General features: G+C 46.3%; 1 protein-coding gene across 8 annotated transcripts in view; it reads right to left on the bottom strand.

Moving 5' to 3' along the window:
* The window catches only part of Pknox2 (PBX/knotted 1 homeobox 2), a 262,649-nt gene that overhangs the window by 201,398 nt on the left and 36,742 nt on the right, over positions 1-24,509 (bottom strand). The window lies entirely within an intron of this gene.

Consider the following 24,509-nt stretch of genomic DNA (forward strand, 5'->3'; position numbering starts at 1 on the left):
ATAGTGCTAAATCTCTTCCTAAAGGGTCTCATAATGTAATTGTGGCTAAGGGCAAAGATTTGGGAGTCAGATATGTTGGGTTCAAGCTGGGACCTACTAATGTTTTTGACCTTGGTCTCTCTCAGTCTCAATCTTCACATCTCTAAGAGGAAGAGGACACTGGAAACAACAACAAATGAGATAATGCATGCATCACATCTATTGAACGGCTTGGGCTATATGAATAACTTAATAGGATTATTGATGTTATTCAGTGTCTAAGAGGGACTACAAGCAACTGTGTGGGGGAATAAAAAAAAAAAAGCAAATGGAAAAGACCAGGGCATCAGCATTCAGCTGATGGCCCAGAACTTTCCCGTTCTTGCCCCAAGCCAGACCTTTGAGACCAGATCTGTGAGACACCCTTCTTGGGTGCCAACAGTTTCCCTGGATGCTCATCTTCTCTGAAAAACTCCTGCAGGCATATGAGCAAACCTTCCAAATGGAAAACAACTGAGCGAAAACCTGAGCTGGACAAGGCATTCATGGAGGATACCTATTAATTTACTTCAGTGACTTTAGATGGCATATCCTGTACCCCACTGTTGAAACACCAGAGTCCCCACACTGGCTCACCTGTCATGGATGATATTCTGTCATTGTTTATATTTGCCCTATGAGACTGCCATAAAAGCATTGTAGCTCCTGGCCAACAGGTTCTACATGACATAGTAGCTGAGGGAACAAACATAATCGTTACTTGGCAGTAAATATACGGAGCTTGAAAGTCTTGCTCATTGGCACTGAGAACAGTGATTAACAGTCCTCTAAGCCTGGTAGACATAGATTCTACTTCCACACCACCCAGTTCTTTGCACCCAGTTGCAAAGAATCTGTATGTAGTTCCTGAGTCACATTGTAGGTATGAATCTGAAGCCCTATACAGAGTCTTACAACTGGTAGCCTAACCCTAATCACTATTCTAAAGGAAGAAGGAATCAGAGATTCTCTGACCCCTGGACAGTGGCTGGTAGCCTGTGATTTGCTCTCTGAGCCCAGAAGGAAGACCCACCTATACTGAGCCCTATGGCTAACACACCAGCCTGGTCTTTGCAGAGTCCAAACCAAGAAAGGCCTGCCATAGGGCAAGTTCCCCTGACCCTGGGGACATCCTCTGCAGTGCAAAGACAAGACCCAGAGCCTGCTACCTCTATCAGTTAGCTCAGCAACTCTATTCATGCTGCGTCTTACTTTCCATTCCCCAGATTCAGGCAAGGAATTCCAGTTGGCCTTGTGGTTCCAGACTCACCCTATCTTGCCTGTCTCTCCACTCCTGGAGATCCTTTTGAAACACCAGTGAGATCACATCCACCCTTTAAAACCATTCCAAGACTCAGTATCTATTATTTTTCTGAAATAGGACATTTGGAAAATTTCAAGTTTTAAAATTCTGATTTCTAACTTTTCATAAAAAAAAAAAAAAAAAAAAAAAGGCTTAGCCATACCAATCTTGCCCACCCAGTGAATGGCCTTAGAGATCAGCCACCTGTAAAATTTTACTGGGCACAAGTCCTCCTGTTTGTTGCCTAGAAAGAAAGGAGGCACCCCCGGAAGTCTCTTTTGTCACAGGGCCAGGTATCTGGACAACTTCTGCTGCCTGTGGAGGAGTCTCAGGTTCAAGGAGACAGAGTGGGGAAGGTAGAGTAGCACAGTATGTTCTCATCTGTGCTGGACCCAACCGGAAGCTGAGGCAGGACACTGAGGAGTGCCAGCGCTGTTCCACCTCTGCTTCCTTCACTTCCACAGGCAAGAGCCGGGGAGGACTTTCTGCAGCTTTCCAGGAATGCCAATGGCCTGAGGCTTGTTCTCAAGAGACTTACTCCCACCCCACCTCATTCCTGAGGCTCCACCCCTAGCTCTTGCCTCTCCTAGCCCCCCTCCCCCGTGGCAGCTGCACCCCCCTTCCTTTATTTCTATCCCACTCTTCCTATCAAAGCCCTAACAGCACATATTTTGTTAATTGTACAAACCTAATGGGGGAATGCATTGGCAAAAAAGGGTAATGGCCATCAGACCAGCAATAAAACAAAATTAATGGCCCATAGGAAGAAATCATGTCCACTTAATCCCAGCTCTGAAACTCTAATAGAATAATGGAATACCAACGGAGGGATTTTTCTCTCTATGCAGATTGCTTACACCATGTTAATCACTTGCAAAGCAGGCCACATACCACTCTGGCTCCCATGACCCTCCAGGGAAAGTAGCAGACCAGAAACATTCAGTGCAAGGCTCATTACCGACATGCACCATGGCGGAAACACCTTCTCTCCCTTCCCCAGGTGACTCTGGACAGCTAGTGCGGGGCATTGTTAAGGGCCATCAGGTGTGGTGGGCTGGAAAGCAAGACACAGAATGCCTAATAATAGCAAGCATTTATTGAGTGCTTACTATGCACCAGACATTGGCTAGCTGAGTACATTTTGTCTATTGGATTTCTGCAGATCTCATCCTCATTCTCTAGAGCCACACACTGCTGTGAGATAGAAACTGGCCACCCCATGTGGCTCTTCACAGTTAAATGCTAATTAATTAAAATACACAGCACAAAAGTCAGTCTCTGGTCAAGTGTGGAATAGCCACATATATGATCAACTTACTTCTACTATGAATGACAGGACCAATGCACACAAAGATTATATTTTTTGGCCAAGGTCAAACAATGAATTAGTGACCAACTCCAGTGACAGTCTTCAGTGGCCATGGGAGGAGTTGAAGTCTCATCTAGGCCCACGTGTGGTCCCTTTATCTCTAATAGCCAAAAAAGTGGAAGCAACCCAGTGTCCATTGACAAAATAATAGATAAAACAAAATGTAGCTGCTACAGTTTGGATCTGAAAAGTCCCCCCAAAGATGCAGGTGTTAAAGGCTTGATTACCAACATTAATCCCAAAGATGGAAGGAGAAAGACCACTGACCCAAGTCATCATGGCCCAATTAATTAAAGCAAGCTTCTTATTTGTATACATGGACTGCCTGCCCCTAAGTCAGAGTTGGATATGAAGAAGATGTGGCTTTTATAGCTCATTAGAAGGGGGTTTTCAATGGGAACCAGGTGGCAAAGTAGATGGAGTTAGAGGAGCAGAACATAAACATAACAAGTTAGCCCTAACAACCTCCTGAAACAAAGATGTGGTTGCAGGGTGGGCATAGCAAGGTAGTCAACAGGTAGTGATAACAAGATAGTCCTAGGTGGGATAACCTTTTGAAACAAAGGTAGCATTGCAAGATGGTTGTGAACAGTTTTTTTTTAAACAAAGACATGATTGCCATTCCTGGAACAGGCAGTATAGAACCATTTTTAGTTAAGGTTACACATGGGGCATAGCTCAATCCTTGAGAAACAGAGGTTCAATCATAAACACAAATGAACCGAAATTGTCTTTACTATTAGATGGCTTTTAAGCCTAAAATGGAGGCAGGCTGGTCCTGTACAACCAAAAACACTATTGAGAGGTGGTAGAAGTTGGAAGGAGGTAGGACCTAGTGTAGGAAGTTAGGTCACTGGGGAATGTTCTTGACAGAGATGTTGAGACTCTGGCTTTTCATTTCCGTCTTTGCCACCATTTGGTAAGCAGGCATCCATCATCACCATTCCAACCATGGTGCACTATACCATATGCACAAAGCAAAGGGACCACATGACATGGACTAAAAGCTCTAAACCCAGGATTCAAAATAAATGTTATCTTTTACTAGAACTATTTCCTCTAGTATTTTTTCACAATGATAGACAGGTGAGTAGCATGGGTAGATACACATAACATTGCAAGAGATATATGCTACAACATATATGCTACAATGAACCTTGAGGACATTAGACTAAAGTGAAATAATCAAGGACAAAAGGGAAAATATTCTTTGATTCCACCGATAGATGATAACCTGGAGCCGTCAAATCCACAGAGACAGAAAGCACAATGATGGTTGCCAAAGGCTGAGAGTGAGGTTAGCTGAACAGGGAGTTGTTTAATAGGGAAAATTTAATTTTGCAAGGTGGAAAGAGGTCTAAGAATGGATGGTGGTAATAGCTGCACATTATGGATGGACGTAATGCCACTGAATGTTCAGTGCACTTAAAAATGGTTCTACCTAATGCACACTTTATATACATACACACACCACCACCGTCACCATGAGCATCTAACTTCTGTCAGGAAAAAGAAAACACCCAGTATCTTAAAGAGTAGAAAAGGGAGGCATTCAGTGGCCCAAAGACAAGACAAGGGGAGCCAAGGATTACTGGCAGAGAGACCAGGGAGCCCCAAGTCACTGCATCCGCAGAGGAGGGACTACAAGAAAGGACGAGGACTGTCTCCTCCAAATGCAACAACAACAACAAAAACAGCCAAAGTGTGGGGCAGCAGGGAAAGCTGCCTTTCATGCTAGTACCCAAACTAAGGTGAGTGAAGGGTTGGTACTGGGGTTAGAAATTATTTGAAATTATTTGGGATTTTAAGACAGAAGAGAAGGACTGCCTGATGGGGAGAAAAGACCAGCTTTCTCATCTGAAATGAGAGATGGGCTAGGAATGTATCCACAGCAGTAAATGATGTGCAGGAAGTCTAGAGAGGGAAGGGAATCAGAGGACAAGAACTCTAGCCTCTTAATGTCGGGTAGTGTGGGAGGGCTAGACAATACAAAGAATGGCCTTAGTCATCTCAGTCCTAGGACCCTGTATACAGCATTCTAACTCTCTGGACCTCAATTTTTTTCATCTTTTGGACCAAGTGGCTGGATTAGAGCAAGAGCAGCCTTTACGGTTCAGATGCCTGCAAGCCCCTTAGATTTTTATCCAGAATGGTGTGTATGATACTGTGGGAAAGTGTTATGAACTACAGCCAGATTTTGAGGCTTTCCACATTTCCACAGTTATAAGTCAGAAGGAAAGATGTCCACTAGGTGCATATGCAGCCAAAAAAATCTTAAGATTCCAAGAAATTTTGGACAAAACATCAATAAATCTTTTGGTCTCAACCCAAATGTTTATCTTGCCTTGCCTATAAGAGACATTGTAAAAAAAAAAAATGCAATAATGATATCCTGATACACTTTAAAAAGTTAAAATGCTGCCCCTCTTGCAAGTAAATATTCTTGTTGGAGCATTGGATGGCTAAAAGCAAGAGAAAATGTGGGCCAGGCATGGAGGGGGGAGGGAAGAAATTACCCCTGCTTTGGGGAACAAAGCCATGTGACATAGGAGAAGGGTCAGCTGCAGGATGACCCTGGACATTCCTCATTTGGTTAAAAGTGAAGAGGCCCCAAAGTCCCCTCTGGAGAGGGGTCTGGCTCCAAAAGAAAAGTAAATACAGCCTACCCAGGAGGTGCAGCCCCGGGCAGAACAAATGCATGTCTTTGTGCTAACAAGTCCCCACTGGCATCTGGCTTTACTTTGCATAGAATTCTCAGCTGTGTGACAAGAGAAAGTGACAATCTGAGGATTCATCAAGGGAAGCAGAGCAGGCAAAGTACAGCATTTTGCCACCAACAAGCAATAAGGACTAAACCAGGGTCATCAAGGGGGGGGGAGCATCTGCAACTGGGGGCAGTGCTAGCCTAGGAGTCAGTCACAACCAAAGACAAACTGGAGAGCATGGGGGCAGTGGTAGTGTAAGTCTTTAATGTCGGCCCTTTGGAGGCAGGAGGATTGCCACAAGTTCTAGGCCAGCCATCATGAGATCCTGCCTCAAAACACCAACCAACCAACCAACAAAACAAAAGAAAACTCCCCTTTTCATTTCACACTTAAGACATGGGTTGGCTGTGGTGGGGCAGGATTTATTTAGGGAATCCCAGATGGGAAGCCATGTCAGGCATTCATTCATGTATAAAATGGTTCTTGAGTGCCAGCCCTTTTGGTAGGTGGAGATGAGTGATGAACAACAAAGCCAGTTCTCTGACCTGCAGAGACCTATATTCTACTAAGTGTGCTCTTAAGCATGTCCTTCGGCTGTGTGCCGCCAAGGACAGCAATGAATGCTGTTCCACACAAAACTCACAAACATGAAACACTATCAGTTCTCTGATGTGAACACAACATCTGTTGTGTTCAAAGGCTGAACGAGCCTGGGGTGGAGTATGAAGAGACAACGGTGGGCTCTTCCCACCAAGTACTCCCAGAACTTTCTAGTACTAGGTCCCTTTGCAGCTAATATACCCATACAACGGGGGGACAGTGAGGTTAGTCACCTTTCTTAGAACAGTGCTGGAAAGAAGACAAAACCAACCATTCTGTGCATCTCACAAAAGGAATCCCAGGGTCCCTCCAAACAGCATTGAGGCACTTGCCATTCATTATTTCCCAACTTGCCTCCTGGGGCTGGCCCTGAATATTGTTTCATAAATAACTGAACAGGACTCCCGGGTTAGGCAGATGTGCACAGTGCGGGTTGATGATGAGGGACTGTGGCTGTGCTAAACGGTTCTGGGATGCTGACTCTCAGCAGAGGGGTGGCTCAGTAGAGAAAGCAAACGTGGCTGGTGTCCCCACCTGGATCCCCAGATCACAGTGGGATGCTGAAAGAGCATTTGTTTCCAATTGTTCTTAGCCACTAATTTGGCTCCAGGGTATAACACCAATCTGAGAACAAACGGAGTAAGAAAACCATGCCTTTCCTAAGGAGACCCAATTTTGCCATAAATAGGGGAAGAGGGAGGAGAGGGTTCCTAAGTTCACAGCACAGGCCCACTAGGCACTGTGGCAGAGTCATCAGGCACTGAAGCAGGGCCTCCTACACTGAGGTAAGATGACATCTCTGCCCTCCAGCTCCTAGCCACCCGGCTGCAGTGCCATCTGCTGAGCCTCACCTGCTCATTGCTCCTCCGAGGTACCTCCAACAGAGGACAGATTATTCTGATGGCAGGGAGATAGAATATGGTCCCTCGCTAGCAGTAACTACCCAGAACAGTCTCTCCTGTGCAGCTGACTGTCTCCACCTGGCATCTGCCTGCAAGAGAGTCTGCAGGTGGCAGAGGGCACAGGAGCTGGCTGGGGGCCTCTGCCCACACATAGAAGGATCTAAAGGCCCTCTGGGGGGAGGGCTTGCTCAAAATGCCCTCTGTTGCATTGCAGAAAGGTCAACCATAGGCAACCTTTGGAGACGACACAAGCAAAGCTCTGTTTGTGGCAAACTGAAGAGCTAGTACCCTCCAAGGGCAAAGGGGAAGAGATGGTGAGCAAGGCTGGGGCCCAAAAACAGCTGCCTTCCCGTGTACATTGCATGTGCAAAACTGCCAGCAAACAAGAGGCCCTTCTCACCGTCAAATTGCCTTCTTGTGTCTTAAAGTATCTCAATCAGAGGGCTTTCAGTGTGACCCTCTTAAAAGCAAAAAAAGCAGACAGAATGCCTTTTCCAGCGCACACTGCTTTTACCCCCGCCTCCCAGCATGTGCCATGGTTTCTATGACAAAAATGCCAGCCTTGCTAGCCGATGATTTAGCTGTTCGATAATTTCATAAATCCGACCTTGAGTAACAGTACAGAAAAGGGGACAATTTTTAGAAATTCTCTGAGCAGTCAAAATACGTGTCACAAAATCACATTTTTGAACTTTATTCAAAAGGGATGCTCTGAGACTACCACTCCTTCCTCATTTTTTGCTCTCATTTCTAACAGGCTAAGGTAACTGGTTAGGGCTCCGATGTCTAGACATCATAAAAGATGAGGAAAGTAGGCTTTCCCAAAAGGCAAACTTTGGAGTCTGGAGGGCCAGAGAGAGGGGCAGGGAACAAACCAGGTTTAGTCATGGTCAGGGTAACTTGCTCAGGAAGGCTAGGGAGAGACCCTCTCACTCACGGTATGTAGCACATGCTCTGTGTTAACTGCCTAGAGTCTGCTCTTCTTGGAGGCCCTACAGTGCTGAGTTCTTCCTCTGGGCTGCCTGTATTTTCAGAAGTTACTTGGGTTTCTAACTGGTTCATTCATTCATTCATTCATTCATTCATTCATTCAAGAGGCATTGATACCTGTCAATGTTGGGTCACTCCAACAAAGTGGGAAGAAATGCAGACAGGGAACACCTGTCATTCACAATATACCCAATGACGTACGCTGTCTAGACATTAGAAAAGACAGATAGGAAGTGGAGAGGCAAATAAGCTGTCTGTTAGCCCTAGCCCTAAGTACTTTGGAGAGAATTTTTGTGGGAAGGGGCAATGATAATTAAGGATTCCGCTGGAAATGTTGCAGTACCAAAAGCTTCAAACTAGACCACCAAGAAAATACAGGACTGAAAACAAGTATGAAGAACATCTTAGACAAAGGGTAAGTAAGTGTGAAAAATCAGAACTGGGGAAAGTAAGAGAGATGAGGTTCCAGGGCTGGGCTTCCTCATCTACATAATGAGTATTTGGGACCACTGGTCTCTGAAAAGCTTCAGGCTCCTACATTAACTGGGCTGCTTCTCCCTGACCCCAATTATACTATACCTGGGTAGGTCCCAGCTCCAGATACCCAACCCAGTAGGACAGCCAGTCCAACCCTGCCCTGTCCCTCAGACAACAGATAACACTGCCCATCATTTGAGGACACAAGGATTTTGCAGGTGATGGGGGAGGGGATGAAAATTGTGCAATCTGTCCTGAAGAATGCGGGTTAATAATTTATAGATTCATTAAAAAAAAAAAAAGCTGCTGAAACAAATTGCATACAAATTGTGCGACAGTCAAAGGAAATGTGCCCATGTTGCTTAGTGGAGCATAATAAATATATGCAGCCCATAATAATAAGTTACTTAAACTTGGGCTACTAAATGATTTATTAATTGTCCTGGAATCCTTTCTAGCTACCACCAAAACCAAGAGCATGGCCATATTTTACATCAGCTCATATGACTCCAACACCAAACGACACAGCTGCCCACAGCTGTCCACTCCATGTTTCATCCTAGCCCCGCCATTCCGTGTTGTCTCACCGAAGAAGTACACGTGCCCCAAACATGCAGCCATATACTACATATTCTTGTCTCTCTCTCCCTCTCTCTCTGCCATCAGTGCGAAAGCACCCCTGGGAGGACATTCTGGTACAACCCAGGCCACAAGCCCCAGGCTCACAGCCTGCGTCTCTCACATCCTAGGACACACTAACCCAGAGAGGAATGACGGTTTCTGCTGTTGTGTGCTCCGGTTGGACCTCTTTCCCATCCGTGGTCTATAGGTGCTCCCACGGCTTCTACTCCCTGCAGACCCCACCTCCTTGGGACATAGAGCTGAGGGGGGCTACTCAGGAAGGAGGGAGTTTCAGTAGCAAGCTAGAGCCTGGAGCCATCCGTGGTGCAGAATCCAGCAAAACACAAAGCTTTGGAGGAACGGCCCCTCTGCAGCAACGGTGCCTCCGTGGACAGAGAAACAGGGTGAGGTCAGGACCAGTTCTGGGACGACTCGGAAAGGAATGCCAGAGCTGGTGATTCTCCAGGGGGACTTGCCTGGTGACTGAAGGCTGCCCCTGTCCTCAGCGGGCTTCTTTCAGGCCTTCTCATCTCAGATTGAGGCTGCCTTTGGGACTCATCTTACTCCATGCTCTCTCACCCCCTGACACTCAACATAGGGGGATTTCATTCCCCACCCAAATAACTCCTCAAATCTGTCCCTACATCTGCATGACTGCTGTATAGTTTGCAGCCTAGAGACTGAAAATCAGTAGTTCTTAATAGAATTCAGTCCCAGATGTTTCGTGAAATTTGTAGCAAGGGTTTTTTGTTGCTGTTGTTCGTGGTAGTGGTTTAGGTTTTTGGTTTTTTTTTTTCCTTAATCCACTTTTAGAATAGACAATATAAAGCACAGTTCAAAATTCCATAGTATAAAATGGTACACAGGGTAATGTCTACCTACCATTTCTATCTCTCCTCTGTCTAAACAAATACAAATAAAGATTCTTATTTTCCCTGTTCCATGCACACCCTTTGGCACTTTTGCTGGGCTCTCGTTTTACTCACAGTATATTTTGGAGATCTCTGCATATCATCACAAAGAGCTTCCCCGTATTAAATGCATAGTATTCCCTTGTCAGGACATTCCATAATTTAATTGGTCTCCAATTAATAGATATTTGAGTTCTTTCCAATATTTTTTTTTTTTGCTGTCACAAATAATGCTGCAAAGAACATACCTTTACAGATGCCATTCCACATATATGCAAGTACATCATGAGCATTCTGCACCTGAGTGGTGAGAATCCAGTGTCCCGATATGAAAATTGCAAGTCAAGTTGCAAATTGCAAGTCATGTTGTCTTTTACATTTATTTATCTACTCAGGGCCTTGAACACACTAGGCCAGCGACTTCATCCTTAAGCTCCCCACTCTCTATTATGTGTATGTGTGTGTGTATTCACGTATGTTCCTGTATGTATTCATGCAACAGCAGTCAACCTAAGTTGTCATTCCTCATAAGCCAACCATCTTTTGAGACAGGGTGTCTGTCTTACTGGTCTGTAACTCACTGATTAGGCTAAGCTGGCCAGTATGTAAGCCTCTGAAATCTGCTCATTTTTCTCTCCCTGGTGCTGGGATTCTAAGCCTGTGCCACTGTGCTGGCTACTTTTAGGTCAACTTGACACAAAGCAGAGTTATTTGAAAAGAAGGAACCTCAGTTGAGAAAACGTCTCCATAAGATCTGGCTGTAAGGCATTTTCTTAATTACTGATTGACTGAGGAGGCCCCAGTCTGTTGTGGGTGGTGCCATCCCCAGGCTGGTGTCATCCCTGGGCTGGTGATCCTGGGTTCTGTAAGAAAACAGGTTGAGCAAGCCATGGGGAGCAAGCCAGTAAGCAGCACCCCTCCATGGCCTCTGCATCAGCTCCTGTCTGCAGGTTCCTGCCCTTCGTGGGTTCCTGTCCTGACTTCCTTCAATGACGAACAGTGCTGTGGAAGCCTAAGCCAAATAAACCCTTTCCTCCCTAAGTTGTCTTGGTCATGGTGTTTTATCACAGCAACAGTAACCCTAACTAAGGACATGCCATCATGCCCAGCATTTTTTTACGTGGGTTCTGGGAATCACATTCAGGTGCTCACATTTGCATAGCACACTTCTCCAACTGAAATCTATCTTCAGCCCTGTTTTGTTTTGAGAATTGTTGTTGCTGTTGTTCATTTGGTTGGTTTGGTTTTGGTTTTCAGACAAGATCTCATGAAGCTCAGGCTGGCCTCAAGCTTACTGTGTCACCCAGACCTGTGTGAACGCCGAATCCCCCTGCCTCAGCCTCATGAGTACTTGAACTACAGATGTGAGGCTCCAACACACACCTGTACAACCATGATGGGGGCATAAAGACTTGTAAAGTAAAGAAATCTCTTCCTAACTTACCATTAATCTCTTGACATTGTTTGTAATTTCTCCCAGTGGTTTTTTTTTTTTGTTTTTTTTTTTTTTTTTTTTGTTTTTTTTTTACAGTTTTACAATCTGAATACCAACAAGGAGAGAGAAAAAAACAAACAAACAAAATACCCTCCTGTTTTCCTCAGCCTCCACTCCTCCCCACAACTATGTAGCACCCTTCTGCACTCCTTTTAATTGCCAGCCTGGATAGCCATGTGGTGTTTGGAACTTCCTCCACCATCCTGTGTCCCAGAGGAAAGATAGTCAGAGACCACCTCACACCGAGATTGCGACAGAGGAAGAACTGTGTTCCTGTTTAGTTGTTAATCCCTGCCCCCGAACTTCATTGTATGAAATAAATAAAATAAAACTAATATATATATGGTTCTAGCCATGTAAGGTCAGATCTACTTCTACCAGCAACAAAGGCCTTCCAACAGAGGCGTGCCTCAAACGTCCTTGGAAAGGTCTGGATCCTCCTAACGCATGCCTATGTGCTGCTCGGGCAAGTGTCCTGCATACCCTGGCAGTGTCACCCACTCTTTAAACATGTTCGTTAGTTTCTCCATTATCTACAAAATGAAACCCAAGTGCATCAGCACCCAATCCATTTCTGCCTCTTCCTCTCTTCCTGGCTCATACAGCCACGATGTGGCTCAACCTGTCCCTGCTCCTTAGCTAGCTCCTTCCTCCCTCTCCCGAGTAAAGCCCAGATCAGTCCAAACTGACATCACCTCCTACAAACAAATTTTAGATCAAGTCCTTGTCCCTTCCCCATCATGGCCACGCATAGCCTCCTCCATAGAGACATGAACCTATGCGTCTTAGCCCATGCCTACTAACCCACCACCTCCCCAGATGCTAAAGGCAGGGGCGAGGCAGCCGCAGATGCTTCTCCTGCACTCAGCAGAGGGCCCTGCAGTGGCGGGTGCTCCCTGGTACTTAGAAACAGACTGAGATTCCCACCCATATCCATCTGCTCCCAGTGGCCCTTAGTCCTCTGTTGCCCAGCTTTTCAGAACCTTCCCACCAAGTGCAGTCACCTTAGAGAGAAGCTGGAAGGAAGGCCCATCCAAAAGGACCTCCTGGGAGGAGAGAAGTGGGTGAGCCATCCAGTCGCCGGATAAAAACACAGTCTGCCTTAGACATGGTGTAGTGTCCCCCAAAAGCCCGCATGTTAATAAACGTTGGTCTACAGGATGGTGCTATAGGAGCCAGTGGGTCCTGGGGAAGGTCTTTTGGTTCCTGGGGAAAGTCCTCAAAGGTATGGAACAAACCCAGCATTCCATCTACTTTAATCTCCAGGTCACGAGGTGAGTGGCTTTGCTTACACGCTTACTGCCATGCAATGTACTGTGTTGCCAAAGGCCTAAAAGAAACAGGTAGAATCTACACCTGAGCCAAAGCAAGCCCTTTCTTCTTTACATTGATTGTCTCGGGTACTGTCATACCGACAAAACTGACAGGACGCCAGAGTCGTGGAGGCTGTAGCCGACCATCTGGTGGAGCACAAAATCAGACCTGGGAGTTCTGTTCCTGTCCACCTTGCGGCTGTGTAAGCCCTGACAAATTACTTAACCTCTCTGTGTCGCCACTTCCTTATTTGTGAAAAGGCAGTAGACAGGCTGTTGTCCCACCTAAAGGGCGCTCCACCGGTGACAGCTGGGGTTAAATGAGGCAAAGTTGACCCTAACTCTTCCCTAGGGTGGGACTCTCCTCTAGCTCAAACAGAAAGGCGGGGCTCACACAGCGGAAATACGTTCATGGCAGCAACCTCGCAGAGAGAGCCGATGCTTGCTGGCACTCCACGTGCTGCCTGGGCTGGGTGTGCACAGCTGTTACCACGCACACTCCTGACAGTGACATCCCTGCACGGAGGGGTCTGTGGTCTGATGTGATGACTAAGGAAGGCTTAGGGGAGATCAGTAGCCGTGTCTGGGCTAGTAGGAGAGTCGGGACTCGAACCTAGCTCTACCAGGCTCCCACGCCTAAGTGCCTCTCTGTTTCCTGTTCCTTCCAAACTGCATGGGATAAGCTCTGGCCTGCAAATCTGACTTGTGTCATGGCTGACAAGTGAGCCAGGATGATGGGGGATAGGAGTAGCAGGGGAGTAAGCCCCAGGGCAGGAAAGAGGCAAATGAGAGCATGAACAGAGAAGTTCCTCTGGGGGCTGGGAGCATGAGGCTCAGCGGTGGAGCTTGTGCTTTGCATGTATGAGATCCTGGGTATGATCCTGGGTATCCTTTCTATTTTTCGAAAGCACTGAAAAATAAAAAAGAAAAAAAGGAAGAAAAGTAAAAAAAAAGTGGCCAGTGCACTATTGCTTGAGTGTACAAGCATGCACACACCTCTGTGTGTGTGCACTCGTCTGTGTGGGGGTGGAAGGGGCGGGAGAGAAAAAAGGGAGAGCGAGAGAGAAAAAGAGACTCCATGGCTATGTGTTGTTCTGGATCTGGGCACTACATGACGGTATGTGTGTATGTATGTATATATGAGAATGTGTTTCAGGTATGTATATGTGTACATATGTGTATATATGTGTATGTTTATATGTGTATGTGTATATTATATATGTACGTGTGTAATAGTATGTGTATATATGTATGTGTGCATAAATAGATATGTGTATTGTATGTTTATGTTTATGTGTATATGTGACTGTTTGCATGCGTGTATGTGTGTGTATATGCATGTATGTATGTGTGTATGTGTGTATGTTTTTGTGTGTGTTTGGGGGAAAGAGAGAAATAAAAACCTCCTATAGTCTAACCTTTCTTACACTGGCATATCCCAGCCGGCCAAGCCTGGACATGCCCCATGTGAACTCTCCATGTGCTCAGCAGAGGAGGCCTCATTTATTAACCACCTCAAACAATGCTTCCCTGTTGCTCACAGTTCAGACCAGCCTCATGAAGTCAGAGACTTTGCTTGGAAGGAACAGCAGAGGGAAGAGGGAGGGACCTTTGTTGACTCAATCAGGCTTCCAAGGACAGGCTTTCCCTGGTCAGTCCCACTGGGGTCAAAAAGAGAGCCATGTGACACTCAGTTTTTAAGGATGTCCAGAGCACTGTGGGCACAAGCCTGTCTCTAAGATTTCATCGAGATGAAGAGAAACAACATCCCTGGCTGACCAGCATGGAAAGGAGTTGAAGGGATACGATTGTTCCCCAGCCTTGCTGTCAGGGAACTGCCGGTCCTTCCACCCCGCAGAACCGCCCCAGGTTAATATCTACATCTCTCTTCTGCGGAGGCAACAGTGGCTTGTTCACCCTGTGTGGTCATGGTAAGAGAAACGGGTATCAGAGAAGAGTAGTTCTTGCCCACAGTCACACAGTATAATAAAAATAAACAGACTCAAACCATAGCTCAGCTTCGTTCTGGTCCCCGCTCTATCCATTCTGGCCACCCAGAACTCCCCAGGGTCCTGAGCTCTATAAGACAACAGCCACAACCAGGATTTTCCTCCTCAGTGGGGCAAAAGAGGCAACTTTTGAGGGCCTGGACTCAACACAAATTCTGATTCTTCCACTAGCTTCAGAGAGAAAACATCCTTGGGTGTAGAGACAAACCAAAGGCCTCACCAGGCCAGCTTCTTTGAAGTTGAAAAAACATGACACAGAAACTAAACTGCTGAATGTCATTTGTGGCCACCTAGCCCTGGAGAGAAACTATCATCCAAGCCTCCTCTGACAGCCCTCACCTCTTTCCTCTGGTCTTCATTGGCCACAGGGTACATAGAAATAGCCATACTCACTCAGAGATAGTCCTGTGTTTCTAGCTGAATGAATCTGGGCAAGTAATGCTCATTTTATAGGTGAAAACGCCAAGGCTGTAAGGGATCCTGGGAGCACAGAACTGCACGATACACAGTGCTCTATCAGCAGCCATGCCTCCTAACTCACAGTCCAAGAGCTCATTCTAGCCTTGATTAGAAAACCAGTGGTTCTTACACTGACTCCCAAGCCTTCTTCCTGCAGGGAGGAAAACAGTCCCCTCAGAGCAAGCCGATATTTGGACAATCTGGGGACCTCCAGACTGCTCCGGAAGACTCTGCCTTCCCCTCCCAGAACCTAGCAGCGCTGCCAAAACAAGAGGAGAAAGCTTCCAACAAAAGTTTGTTTTCATGGAGATTTTATTTCCTTCACGGAGGCTCTCCCACCACAGATTTCTCTTTGTTGGCGCTTGCATTCAGAAGTCACCAGATACACAGCCCCTGACCCCGTGGCCCTTGGGGATCACTCGCCTTTATCTCTCCTCCCAGGCCTAAAGGCTGCTCATTCCCTCACTCAAAAGGCCCTTTGAGCTACTCTGCAGAAAGGGGGTTCCCAGTGTAGGCAAAACCTTGAGTGGGGCTAGACTCTCCACACCAGGCTCAGGAGAAGACGGGAATAGGCAGAGGAAAGGGTGGACATGAAAGGGCTCTGCCCAGAGCAGTCATGGATGGCCAACCTGACCACACTCCTATATCCCTCCATCCAGGACTATGTTTCCTGATAGTGCGGACGCCACCTAAGAGCTCTGGGGCATGGGGAAGATCTCGGAGTCTGTCCCCAGAGCATGGCTCAACCTGCATGGAGGCAGGTTCAGCCTAGGCTAAAATCTGTGTCCAGTGGGCAGCCTTTTCCTCACAGCCATTTTAGGGATTGCTGCCACCCGCAGTGCTGAGGTTTGGCTCTGGTTTGGCTAACCACATAGTTCAGGCTCTAGAACAGCCCTCTGGTAAGAGAGCTGAACAGAGAGCTCCAGGGAGGAAGAGCCAAAGCAAGGAACTTCTCTGATGAACACACTGTGAGCAGTCACATGACAGATCCAAGAGGTGAATGGCTGTTAAAAGTAGCTGTGTGCTGGGGCCACTTTTGGGATCATGCACAGCCACTCGTGGAGGCTATTGGTCCCGACAGGATGGCACAACAGGGACCCAAGGGCTGAGCAGACCTAGGTAATCCACTAGTTTATAATCCACTAGCTTGATGATCTTCTGCAACAAGGCAACCCCTTTGGGTCTCATCCCATCATTTACTCTAACAAGGATAATACCATTTCCAGGTTGGTGGAAAGGAAGCACCACTAGATACGAAAGAGCCAGGAAGACACTTGGCATTGAGTGGGTAACCAGTTCCCCCAGCCTCTAACTGCTGCAAGGTCTGAGGCTGTTTGGTACTGGAGTACTAGTTTCTATTTCTACACAAATGGTTTCAGCATTATTTTTCCTTTGGGGTGCACTGTCAGACTCCCCTGTCAGGTTGGATACAGCCAGACATTAGAATTTTAAATTTTCACATTTTGTCAGTGTCTGTGTTTGTATTCATGTTTGTGTATGTACGTGCGTGGTGCACATGCATGGGCAGAGGCCAGAGGACAACCTTGAGTATCATTCTTCAGGAGTCATCTACCTTGTTTTTTGAGACAAGTTCTCTCAAAGATCTTCAACGTGTGGGAGACTGTAGGCTGGTTGTAGGAATGGTAGAAAATAGCCCCAGGGATCCCCCTGTGGGATTTATAAGCAGCCACTACTACATCCAACTTTTTCGTGTGGATTCTGGGAATCTAACTCAGGTCCTCAAGCTTACGTGGCACGAATTTTACCAATTAGGCTATCCCCCATCCCATTTTTGAGAAATTATTATTATTATTATTATTGGTGGTGGTGATGGTGATTTTTTTCCCTACAGGATTTTTCTGTGTAGACCTAACTCACTCTGTAGACCAGGCTGGCTTCTGCCTGCCTCTGCCTTCCAAGGGCTGGGATTAAAGGCATGTGCCACCAGGCCTGGCTTTTAAGAACTTATTTTTAACTTGTTCTGAAAAGACAGCAGCCATTCACAGCTTACAGAGCATTTTCCTAAGATGTCTCGTTTGTTCTTCAAATGGTCTCACTCTAAGCTAGCAAATGAGGAAACTGAGAACCACAGATATGAGGTGATGTTTTCAAAGTCACCAAGCAGATGAGGGTGAGGGTGGGGATAAGACTAGAGCTAGCTAGTCCAATGTCTACTGCAGGTGGGAACCCCCATGATATCCCGAAAAGGACAGGCGGGTGGCAAGTGAGGAGTCTTGGGACTCAACACATGAAGTCACAAAAGATGGTGACATTTTGAAGACAGGAAAGAATAAGACTATTAGAGTCTGTGTTTAAAGATTGGATGCTGAAGGTATCTCAGCATGGTGTCTGTAGGGCAAAGGCAGAGAAGACAGGGCAACTTCCCATGTGTTCACGGCTACACTACAAGTTTGGGAATCACTGTCCCATTTCACCTTTGACTTGAGGATCTGTGGAAGGGAGCTCTATGCCAGACTGATGCAAGAGAGAAGACTGGAAGAGAAAGAAAATCTGCTGAAATCTGATTTCCAAGTTAATGTGAGCCAAAGAAATCATTGAAGTCTACATCCTGTATTAATTTGTGCCAAGTTTTAAGTTTAGATTGTTAATTAGCCATCTTCTTTCGAGATCTCCCTCACATAAAAACAGACAAGGATGGGGTAGAAAGTGGGTAAATCCCTGAGCCTGTCACAAGTACAGAACCTAAAGGGAAGACCTTCAATTTGAGGACCTCGCTTTGTGGACTGTGGTTCCTTTACACACACACACTGCTCATCAGCCCAGGACTATACAAAGACAGTGATCTCCTTCCATCCTCCATCCCTCTGTTAAATGGGCTCTCTAAAAACGGTAAGCTCCTCTAGAAATGCCCTCCTGGGTTTCTGACCACTGTTGTCCTGCCAGGATCAAGCCAGGCACAGTGCCAGGTAGACGGGAGTTGAGAGGCAAAAGAACCACAGGGCGACTCCTGAGGGTACCTCTGCCCAGAAATGCTAGGGTCTCAAACCCATGACCAGCTCCAGAGAGAAGGCTCCCCTGGGCTTCCTGTTCCCAGTCTGGATGGGCCTCCTGCTCAGTCTCTGCAAATGAGCTCTTTCAAAGAAGAGGTGAGGAATTCCCCTGAGCCAGGGGAAGCTGAATCTGTATTGTGAAGATTTCAGCCTCCTCTTGCTTTCAAATGTACTTAATCAACATGAATAGGATGGAAAGGGCTGGAGCTCTTACAGGTAGGAGGAATGGAGAAGAATAATGCTCATAAATCATTTAACATGAGATCCAAACAGGGCTGTATTTTTTTCTTAAAGGAAAAGGTGATGCCAATGAAATAGAGGCATAAAGGAAACCAAATACACTGTGACTTGTCCTCACAGGTAGAGAGTGTCTCCAAGAAGGGCAGAGCAACTCACTTATGCCATTTTCATCTGCAGTCTGACCTCCAGAATGGATTCTAGCTTGACTTCCTCCTTCCCTTTTCTCGAAGCTCTCAGATCAGCAGAGGAATCAGAACAGGGAGAGGACAGCCAGTCGGAAACAGCTGCATTCCCTTCTACTCCTTCAGCCCAAGTCAGGGACTGTCCGTCTCCTTAGCAGCTGACTCCACAGGTTACTGGGAGATTCAGAAGCAAACACTATAGTTTTATGGCCTTTTTTCTTCTAGGGTCCAGCTCTATACTGGCCTCTGAGAGAAGCCTTGCTATAGCTCTTGCAGAATGATGCCATGCCAGCCACTCTCTGCTACCTTAACCTGCTTCATGTCCCCATGTAAGCAATTAGTACTATTTGGCTTTCTATGACATAGATGTTCACTGTTTCTGCCCTGTCAGGACATAAGCTTTCTGTGAGCTGAATGCTTGCATCTTTTGTTGACCATTGTATCCCCAGGTCCTGGAACAGTGTTTGACACATAGTAGGCATCCAGCAAAATGCTGACTGAATGAATGAATGAATTAATTAATTAATGAACGAAAATAAATAAAAATACTCCTTACCTCTCAAGCAGGGAACATTCTATGTGGCAAAACCCTGCCCACTTCAAAATAGGGAGATATAATTAAAAGCTAGGTGGGGACTCTACTGCTTGTCTCTGATTCTATCACTTTAACCCAGATTAAACTCTTCCTGCTCACTAGCTTCACCTCCTTCATAAAGAATGGGTATCACCTCTATTTTCTGATGGCACCTCCTAGGCTGTCAGCCTTGTCAAGATGAAGCAGAATATCTCTTTCCCAGCCACAGGATGTCAGAAATTCACAGAGGTGTACAAAGGACACAAGTGTCCTGCCTTCTCTGAGAAGTACATAGCCATAGGTGCTGATGCTCTGGGGGAAGTGTTAAGGCTTGTGTGATTGAATCAGTAGTGGAATGACAAACAAGGTTTTCCCATGAAGGTGTCTTGACCCACAACATATGTGCCTGCTATTGAATAAGGGGCATTTCTGTTATAGACCAAGGAGAACTGGACAGAGAAAGTGCAAGTCTGTTCAGGAATACATTGCAGTTGCCAATCTAAGTGTTCTTGGTTATTGGAGAGAGGGAGAGGGAGAAAGAGAGAAAGAGAGAGATTGATTCCCGGACTGACAGATACTACTATTCTGAGGCTGAGGCAGTTAGGCCTAAAAGAGCAGAATCTGAAGACTTCTCAGTCTCTTTGAGAAGATGGTGTCTGTCAGTATGTTGTCAGAAATCCCTTAAACAAAGAAAGTAAGAAGCCCAGGGCTGAAATACCCCAGGGGTGTGTCACTCCTCGGATCCTGCAACTCAGACACTGATGTGCTGCTCTGAAGAAACAAAGCACCAAGAAAAACAAGGAGGAGGCTGCAGTATATGCTAAACGTTTGGCCAAGAGAATGAAGGGAGCCCAAGGAAAACCAAAACAAAAACACCAAGAACAGATTGCCAAGAGATGTAGGCTGTCCTTGCTGAGAGCTTTTACTTCTGAATCAAGTCAAAAATAAGTTTAAGAGTAACAAATATATGACCAGATTGTGAAAAGATGGACCAAACAAACAAACAAATAAAACAGAAAGAGAATGCCTATTGCCCCAGAACAAAGAAGAGAAGGAATGGGACATATCAGGAGAGCTAATGGGTTGGGTCAGACCCCTGGCTGATGGACTCTGCCTCCTTCCTTCCTTACCATGACTTTCTGAAGCTCATATCATAATCCCTGTCTTACAGGTAAGAAAACTCATAAGCACAAAGTGATCCGTTCATACTCACATACCCTAAAAGTCACTAGGAATTCTGATCAGGGTCGCAGATTCTTAGGCCACATCTCTGCAACGTGGTTGACGGCACACTCATGTTTACCCTCCCCCACCCCAAAACCCAGGAGAAAATCCAGGCTGTGCCCAGGGAAGTCTCAGAATCTGAACTCCGCCCTTTTGAAAGAGGACTGGGTGACCAACTCATCCTGGTTTGCCTGGAACTCTCTGTGTTCTATCACTAAATTCTCCTGTCCTAAGAAATCCTTTCATCCCGGGCAAGAAGAAGCAGATGTCCTAGGTGGGATGCAGCCACTGCTAGTGACTGAAAACTCTGTAAAGACCCCTAGGATCCCAGGCTGTTCATCTCCCCACAGGTGGCAGCGTGACTGTGGCAGCACGCCTTTAGGTCCGAGCTCTCTGCCGCACTGACTAAGAGAAGCCTGAGGGGAGTTCCTGCCTCCCCGCGCCCTGAATGCAAACTTTGGCTTTAGAACAAGAACAGCTTGGGCTCATTCCCTAAGGGTGAGCTGACCTTCCAAAGCAAGGAGGGCAGATTCCTGGAATTCCGTCAATGTGGCTTTGGTTTTAGCCAGATCACCTCTGACACAAAGGAGTAAAATTCAAGACTGCCAGTAAGTTACTCAGAAGTTCCACGGGACCCCTGGGATGGCCCCTCCAGGACTCCCAGATCAAAGGACTCAGAGGGAAGGGCTGCCTGTGCAGGCTCTTCCTTCAGTAACAGGAGCCTCCCTCTCCCTTCCACTCCCTGGTCAGGGATTGGCAGAATGTTTAACACATAGCTTCACTCCACTGCCTCAGTTCCCCCATCCAGGGTCTTCTCTTCCATCACTACACCTGAGCTTGCTTCACCTGAAATAGCAATCAGTGTTGCCGTAAGACTCCCCTCTGATTCTGAGTAGCTACTGAAATACACAGACACACTTTTCCTCCCCAGGGGTCAGGGCTAGAATAAAACCAACAACAGCCAGAAATTCAGCAGAGACCAAATACAGGTGAAAGTAAGGGAAAAGAAAGACACTAGCGTGTGTCCTGAGGGTTGAATGACGTCAGCTCCCTCCTACCCACAAGCTTTCTGCTTTCAGGGTTTTAGGAGAGGGATCCCTTCGCCTATTTGTCATTTTACAACAACAAAGACATCTCCAACTTCTGTCTTTTGTGTAGAGCTCTAAGGACCCAGAGCCCACTTGTCCTCTTTGTCCTCCAATCCTTTCCCACTCATCACTGTTTGGCACGTTGCTTGTAAATGTTCTTTGAATGCATCAGCTGAGTGTTTTTGGTGTCCACTGGTTCTGTGTCATTTAACTTCTCCTGGTTTCCTTCCTTTCTTCTTCAACGTGCTGTACCTTTAACCTTTCTTCCCTTCTCCTTCCCAAGGCCAATCCTACCTGAGCTCTGTCCCTCCAACATATGGCACTTATCAACTCTCTCTCTCTCTGCCTGCCTACCCGTCTGCCTCTGTGTGTTTGCGTGTGTCTGTATGTTATGTTTGTGGGTCTGCATCTGTGTGTCTGTGGGGGGTATGTGTGTGTGTTTAACATTTCACTCAGGCTACCTGCCTTGATCTCCAGCATAGAGCCTCCCAAGACCACAGGGATTATAGTGAGGTGGAAGCATTAACTCGGAAGGCAGCACCCACTTGTGACACCCTTGACCTTCTTTTCTTTATCTGTAAAGCATATGCAATAGTCCCTGCCTGGACTCTCGTAACTAATTAGATCAGAGAATAGACTTAAAGTGCTTGTAAGTGGTAAGATAAACGCATGGAGTTAATTTAAAAAATCATCTTCTTAGCCTTTTGTATCTGATCCCTCCCACCTTCTGTTTCTCACAAATAAACTGTTGAAAGGGTGACTGGTGCTCACAACTCCATATCCGTATCTCTCTCTCTCTTCTCACCACCTGAAAGATGGCTGGTAACCCCACCACTCCAATGGTTTGGAGAGTTGAATCTCCAGAGAAGAGGAGCCCACCAAAGCCTCATTTCTTGATGTTAATAGACAGATGAGTTGCCTGTTAAAGTGGGACCGATTCTAACGAACGTGGCAGGTCTGAGCGAGGCAGAAATCCTGCATTCTCAACAGGCTCCAGAGACACACAGGTGAGAGGACAGCCCCAGGTATCTGTGCTTGCCTTCTACCTTGTATGAGACAGGGTCTGTTGTTACTCAGTGCTGCTTGCTCCAGGCTAGTCCATGGGTTTCGGAGGAGTGTCCTGCCCCCTACTCCCACCTTCCCTCCCATCTCACAGTAAGTGCAACGGAATTACAGACGGAGGTTTTCCACATCCAACTTCACAGAGGCTCTGGGGATCTGTATTAGTTACTTTTTGTTGCTATGATAAAACACCATGAGCAAAAGAAACTTATTTGGGCTTAAGGTTCCAGAGAGAGAGAGAGTCTATAGTGGTGAGGAAGGTAGAGCAGCAGGAGGCCAGGGAAGGAAGCTGAGTGAGTACATTTCAACATCAAACACAAAGCAAAGAACATGAACTGGAAGTGGGGAGAGGCTATGCACGCTCCAAGTCTACCTCAGTGATAGACTTCCTCCAGCAAAGCTATACCTTCTAAAGATTCCATATCCTCCACAAACAGCTCCATCAAGTAGGGACCAAGTATTCAAATACATGAGCCTCTGGGGGCATTGACCATCCAAACCGTCATGGTACCCAAAGTTGGGTTTTTGTGCTTACAGCTGCCCAGCCCCTGAGACTTTGCCTTGTTCATCTCTGTCTTTTCGGAATATGGGGGTCTGTTTGGAACACAGTAGGTGTGTTCCATAAGCATGTGCCAGGCTAATCTGGGCTCCACGCACTTCACCCTTCCCTGCCAAGCCCTTCCCTGGCCCCAGTCATGTTACATCACACCAGTGCACAGCATCTTCCTCTCTGGAATTCCCTCAATACATGGCCCTCATTTTAGTAATTAATTCATTTTGTTCCTCTGTGTGACATCTCCTGCATTATAATCTCCATTATTATTTAACTTTATATTATTACTTTTCATAAACAGATCCCCCAATCAGAGGACAAAGCCCTCACAGATGGAAGTTGGGGGCTAGGTTTCAACTGTATTTTATCTTCCTTAAGTATCTTGAACATACTGAGTACCTAATAAATTTGTGATGGTTTAATTGCATGTAGTAAGGGGAGGCCAGCGTTGAGTGGTGGTCCATATGTCAGGGCAGCCCATGAGTTGAGAAAGGAGGTAAAAGTCCCAGATTTAGAGCAGGGACTGCTTAGAGACGTTAAGGATCAGAGAAGCATAACTCAGTGCAAAGCCGGTCCACTCCCCCTCCCCAAGCGAGAGTCCTGATCACTTGGGGATGAATTATTACTTGTGTGTAATAAAATACAGAGTTGCAATTCTAGATTCAGAAATGGGAGTTACAGTGTATTATGGTCTGACTAAAGGCAGCACTCTCTCTCTCTGCTGCCCATCAAGAAGTCACCTGCCTGGCCTGCCCAACACTTGAAGACCAGCCACACAAAGACAACAATGGAGAGAAGAATGTGTACCAAGAGGCTGGTTCACATGGGGCATCAGGAACACCTCTCCCAGCCTTCTCCAGGAGGGACTATGTGCCCAACAAACAAACGCCCTCGCTATGTGCCAACAACATCTCAAAGGAAGAACAAACACAACATTTTACAAACATGACAACTGTATCCATGGTGGCTGTCCTGTCTAGTTTTTATGTCAATTTGACAGAAGTGAGAGTCATCTAAGAGGGAACTTCAACTAAGAAAATGCCTCCATAAGGCTGTAGGCAAGCCTGTAGCGTAGAGAGAATTTTGATTTCTATAAAACAAACAAAAAAACCCCACACAGATATATAAGAATATGCTTTCATTTTAAACCCAGGTATGGGGATATGGGGCTGCTTTACAAAAACTTACTATGATTTGCCTTGTGTGCTAGCAGAGGGCTGATTTTTTTCAGGTGCAGATGGTTTCTGCAGCTGTGTGACATTTGGAATTCTGGGGACTTTTCAGATGGTATATAAATGCTAGGACCCTGAGGTGGCGGTGGGGTATTGTTGGTTGGTTATCGTTTGGCTGTCAGTTGTGGTTGGTCACAGTTTGTTAAGTAGTCATGCACAAAGAAGAAACAA

The sequence above is a fragment of the Meriones unguiculatus genome, chromosome 1 (assembly GCF_030254825.1).
Source record: "Meriones unguiculatus strain TT.TT164.6M chromosome 1, Bangor_MerUng_6.1, whole genome shotgun sequence".
In the NCBI taxonomy this organism is placed as follows: Eukaryota; Metazoa; Chordata; class Mammalia; order Rodentia; family Muridae; genus Meriones; species Meriones unguiculatus.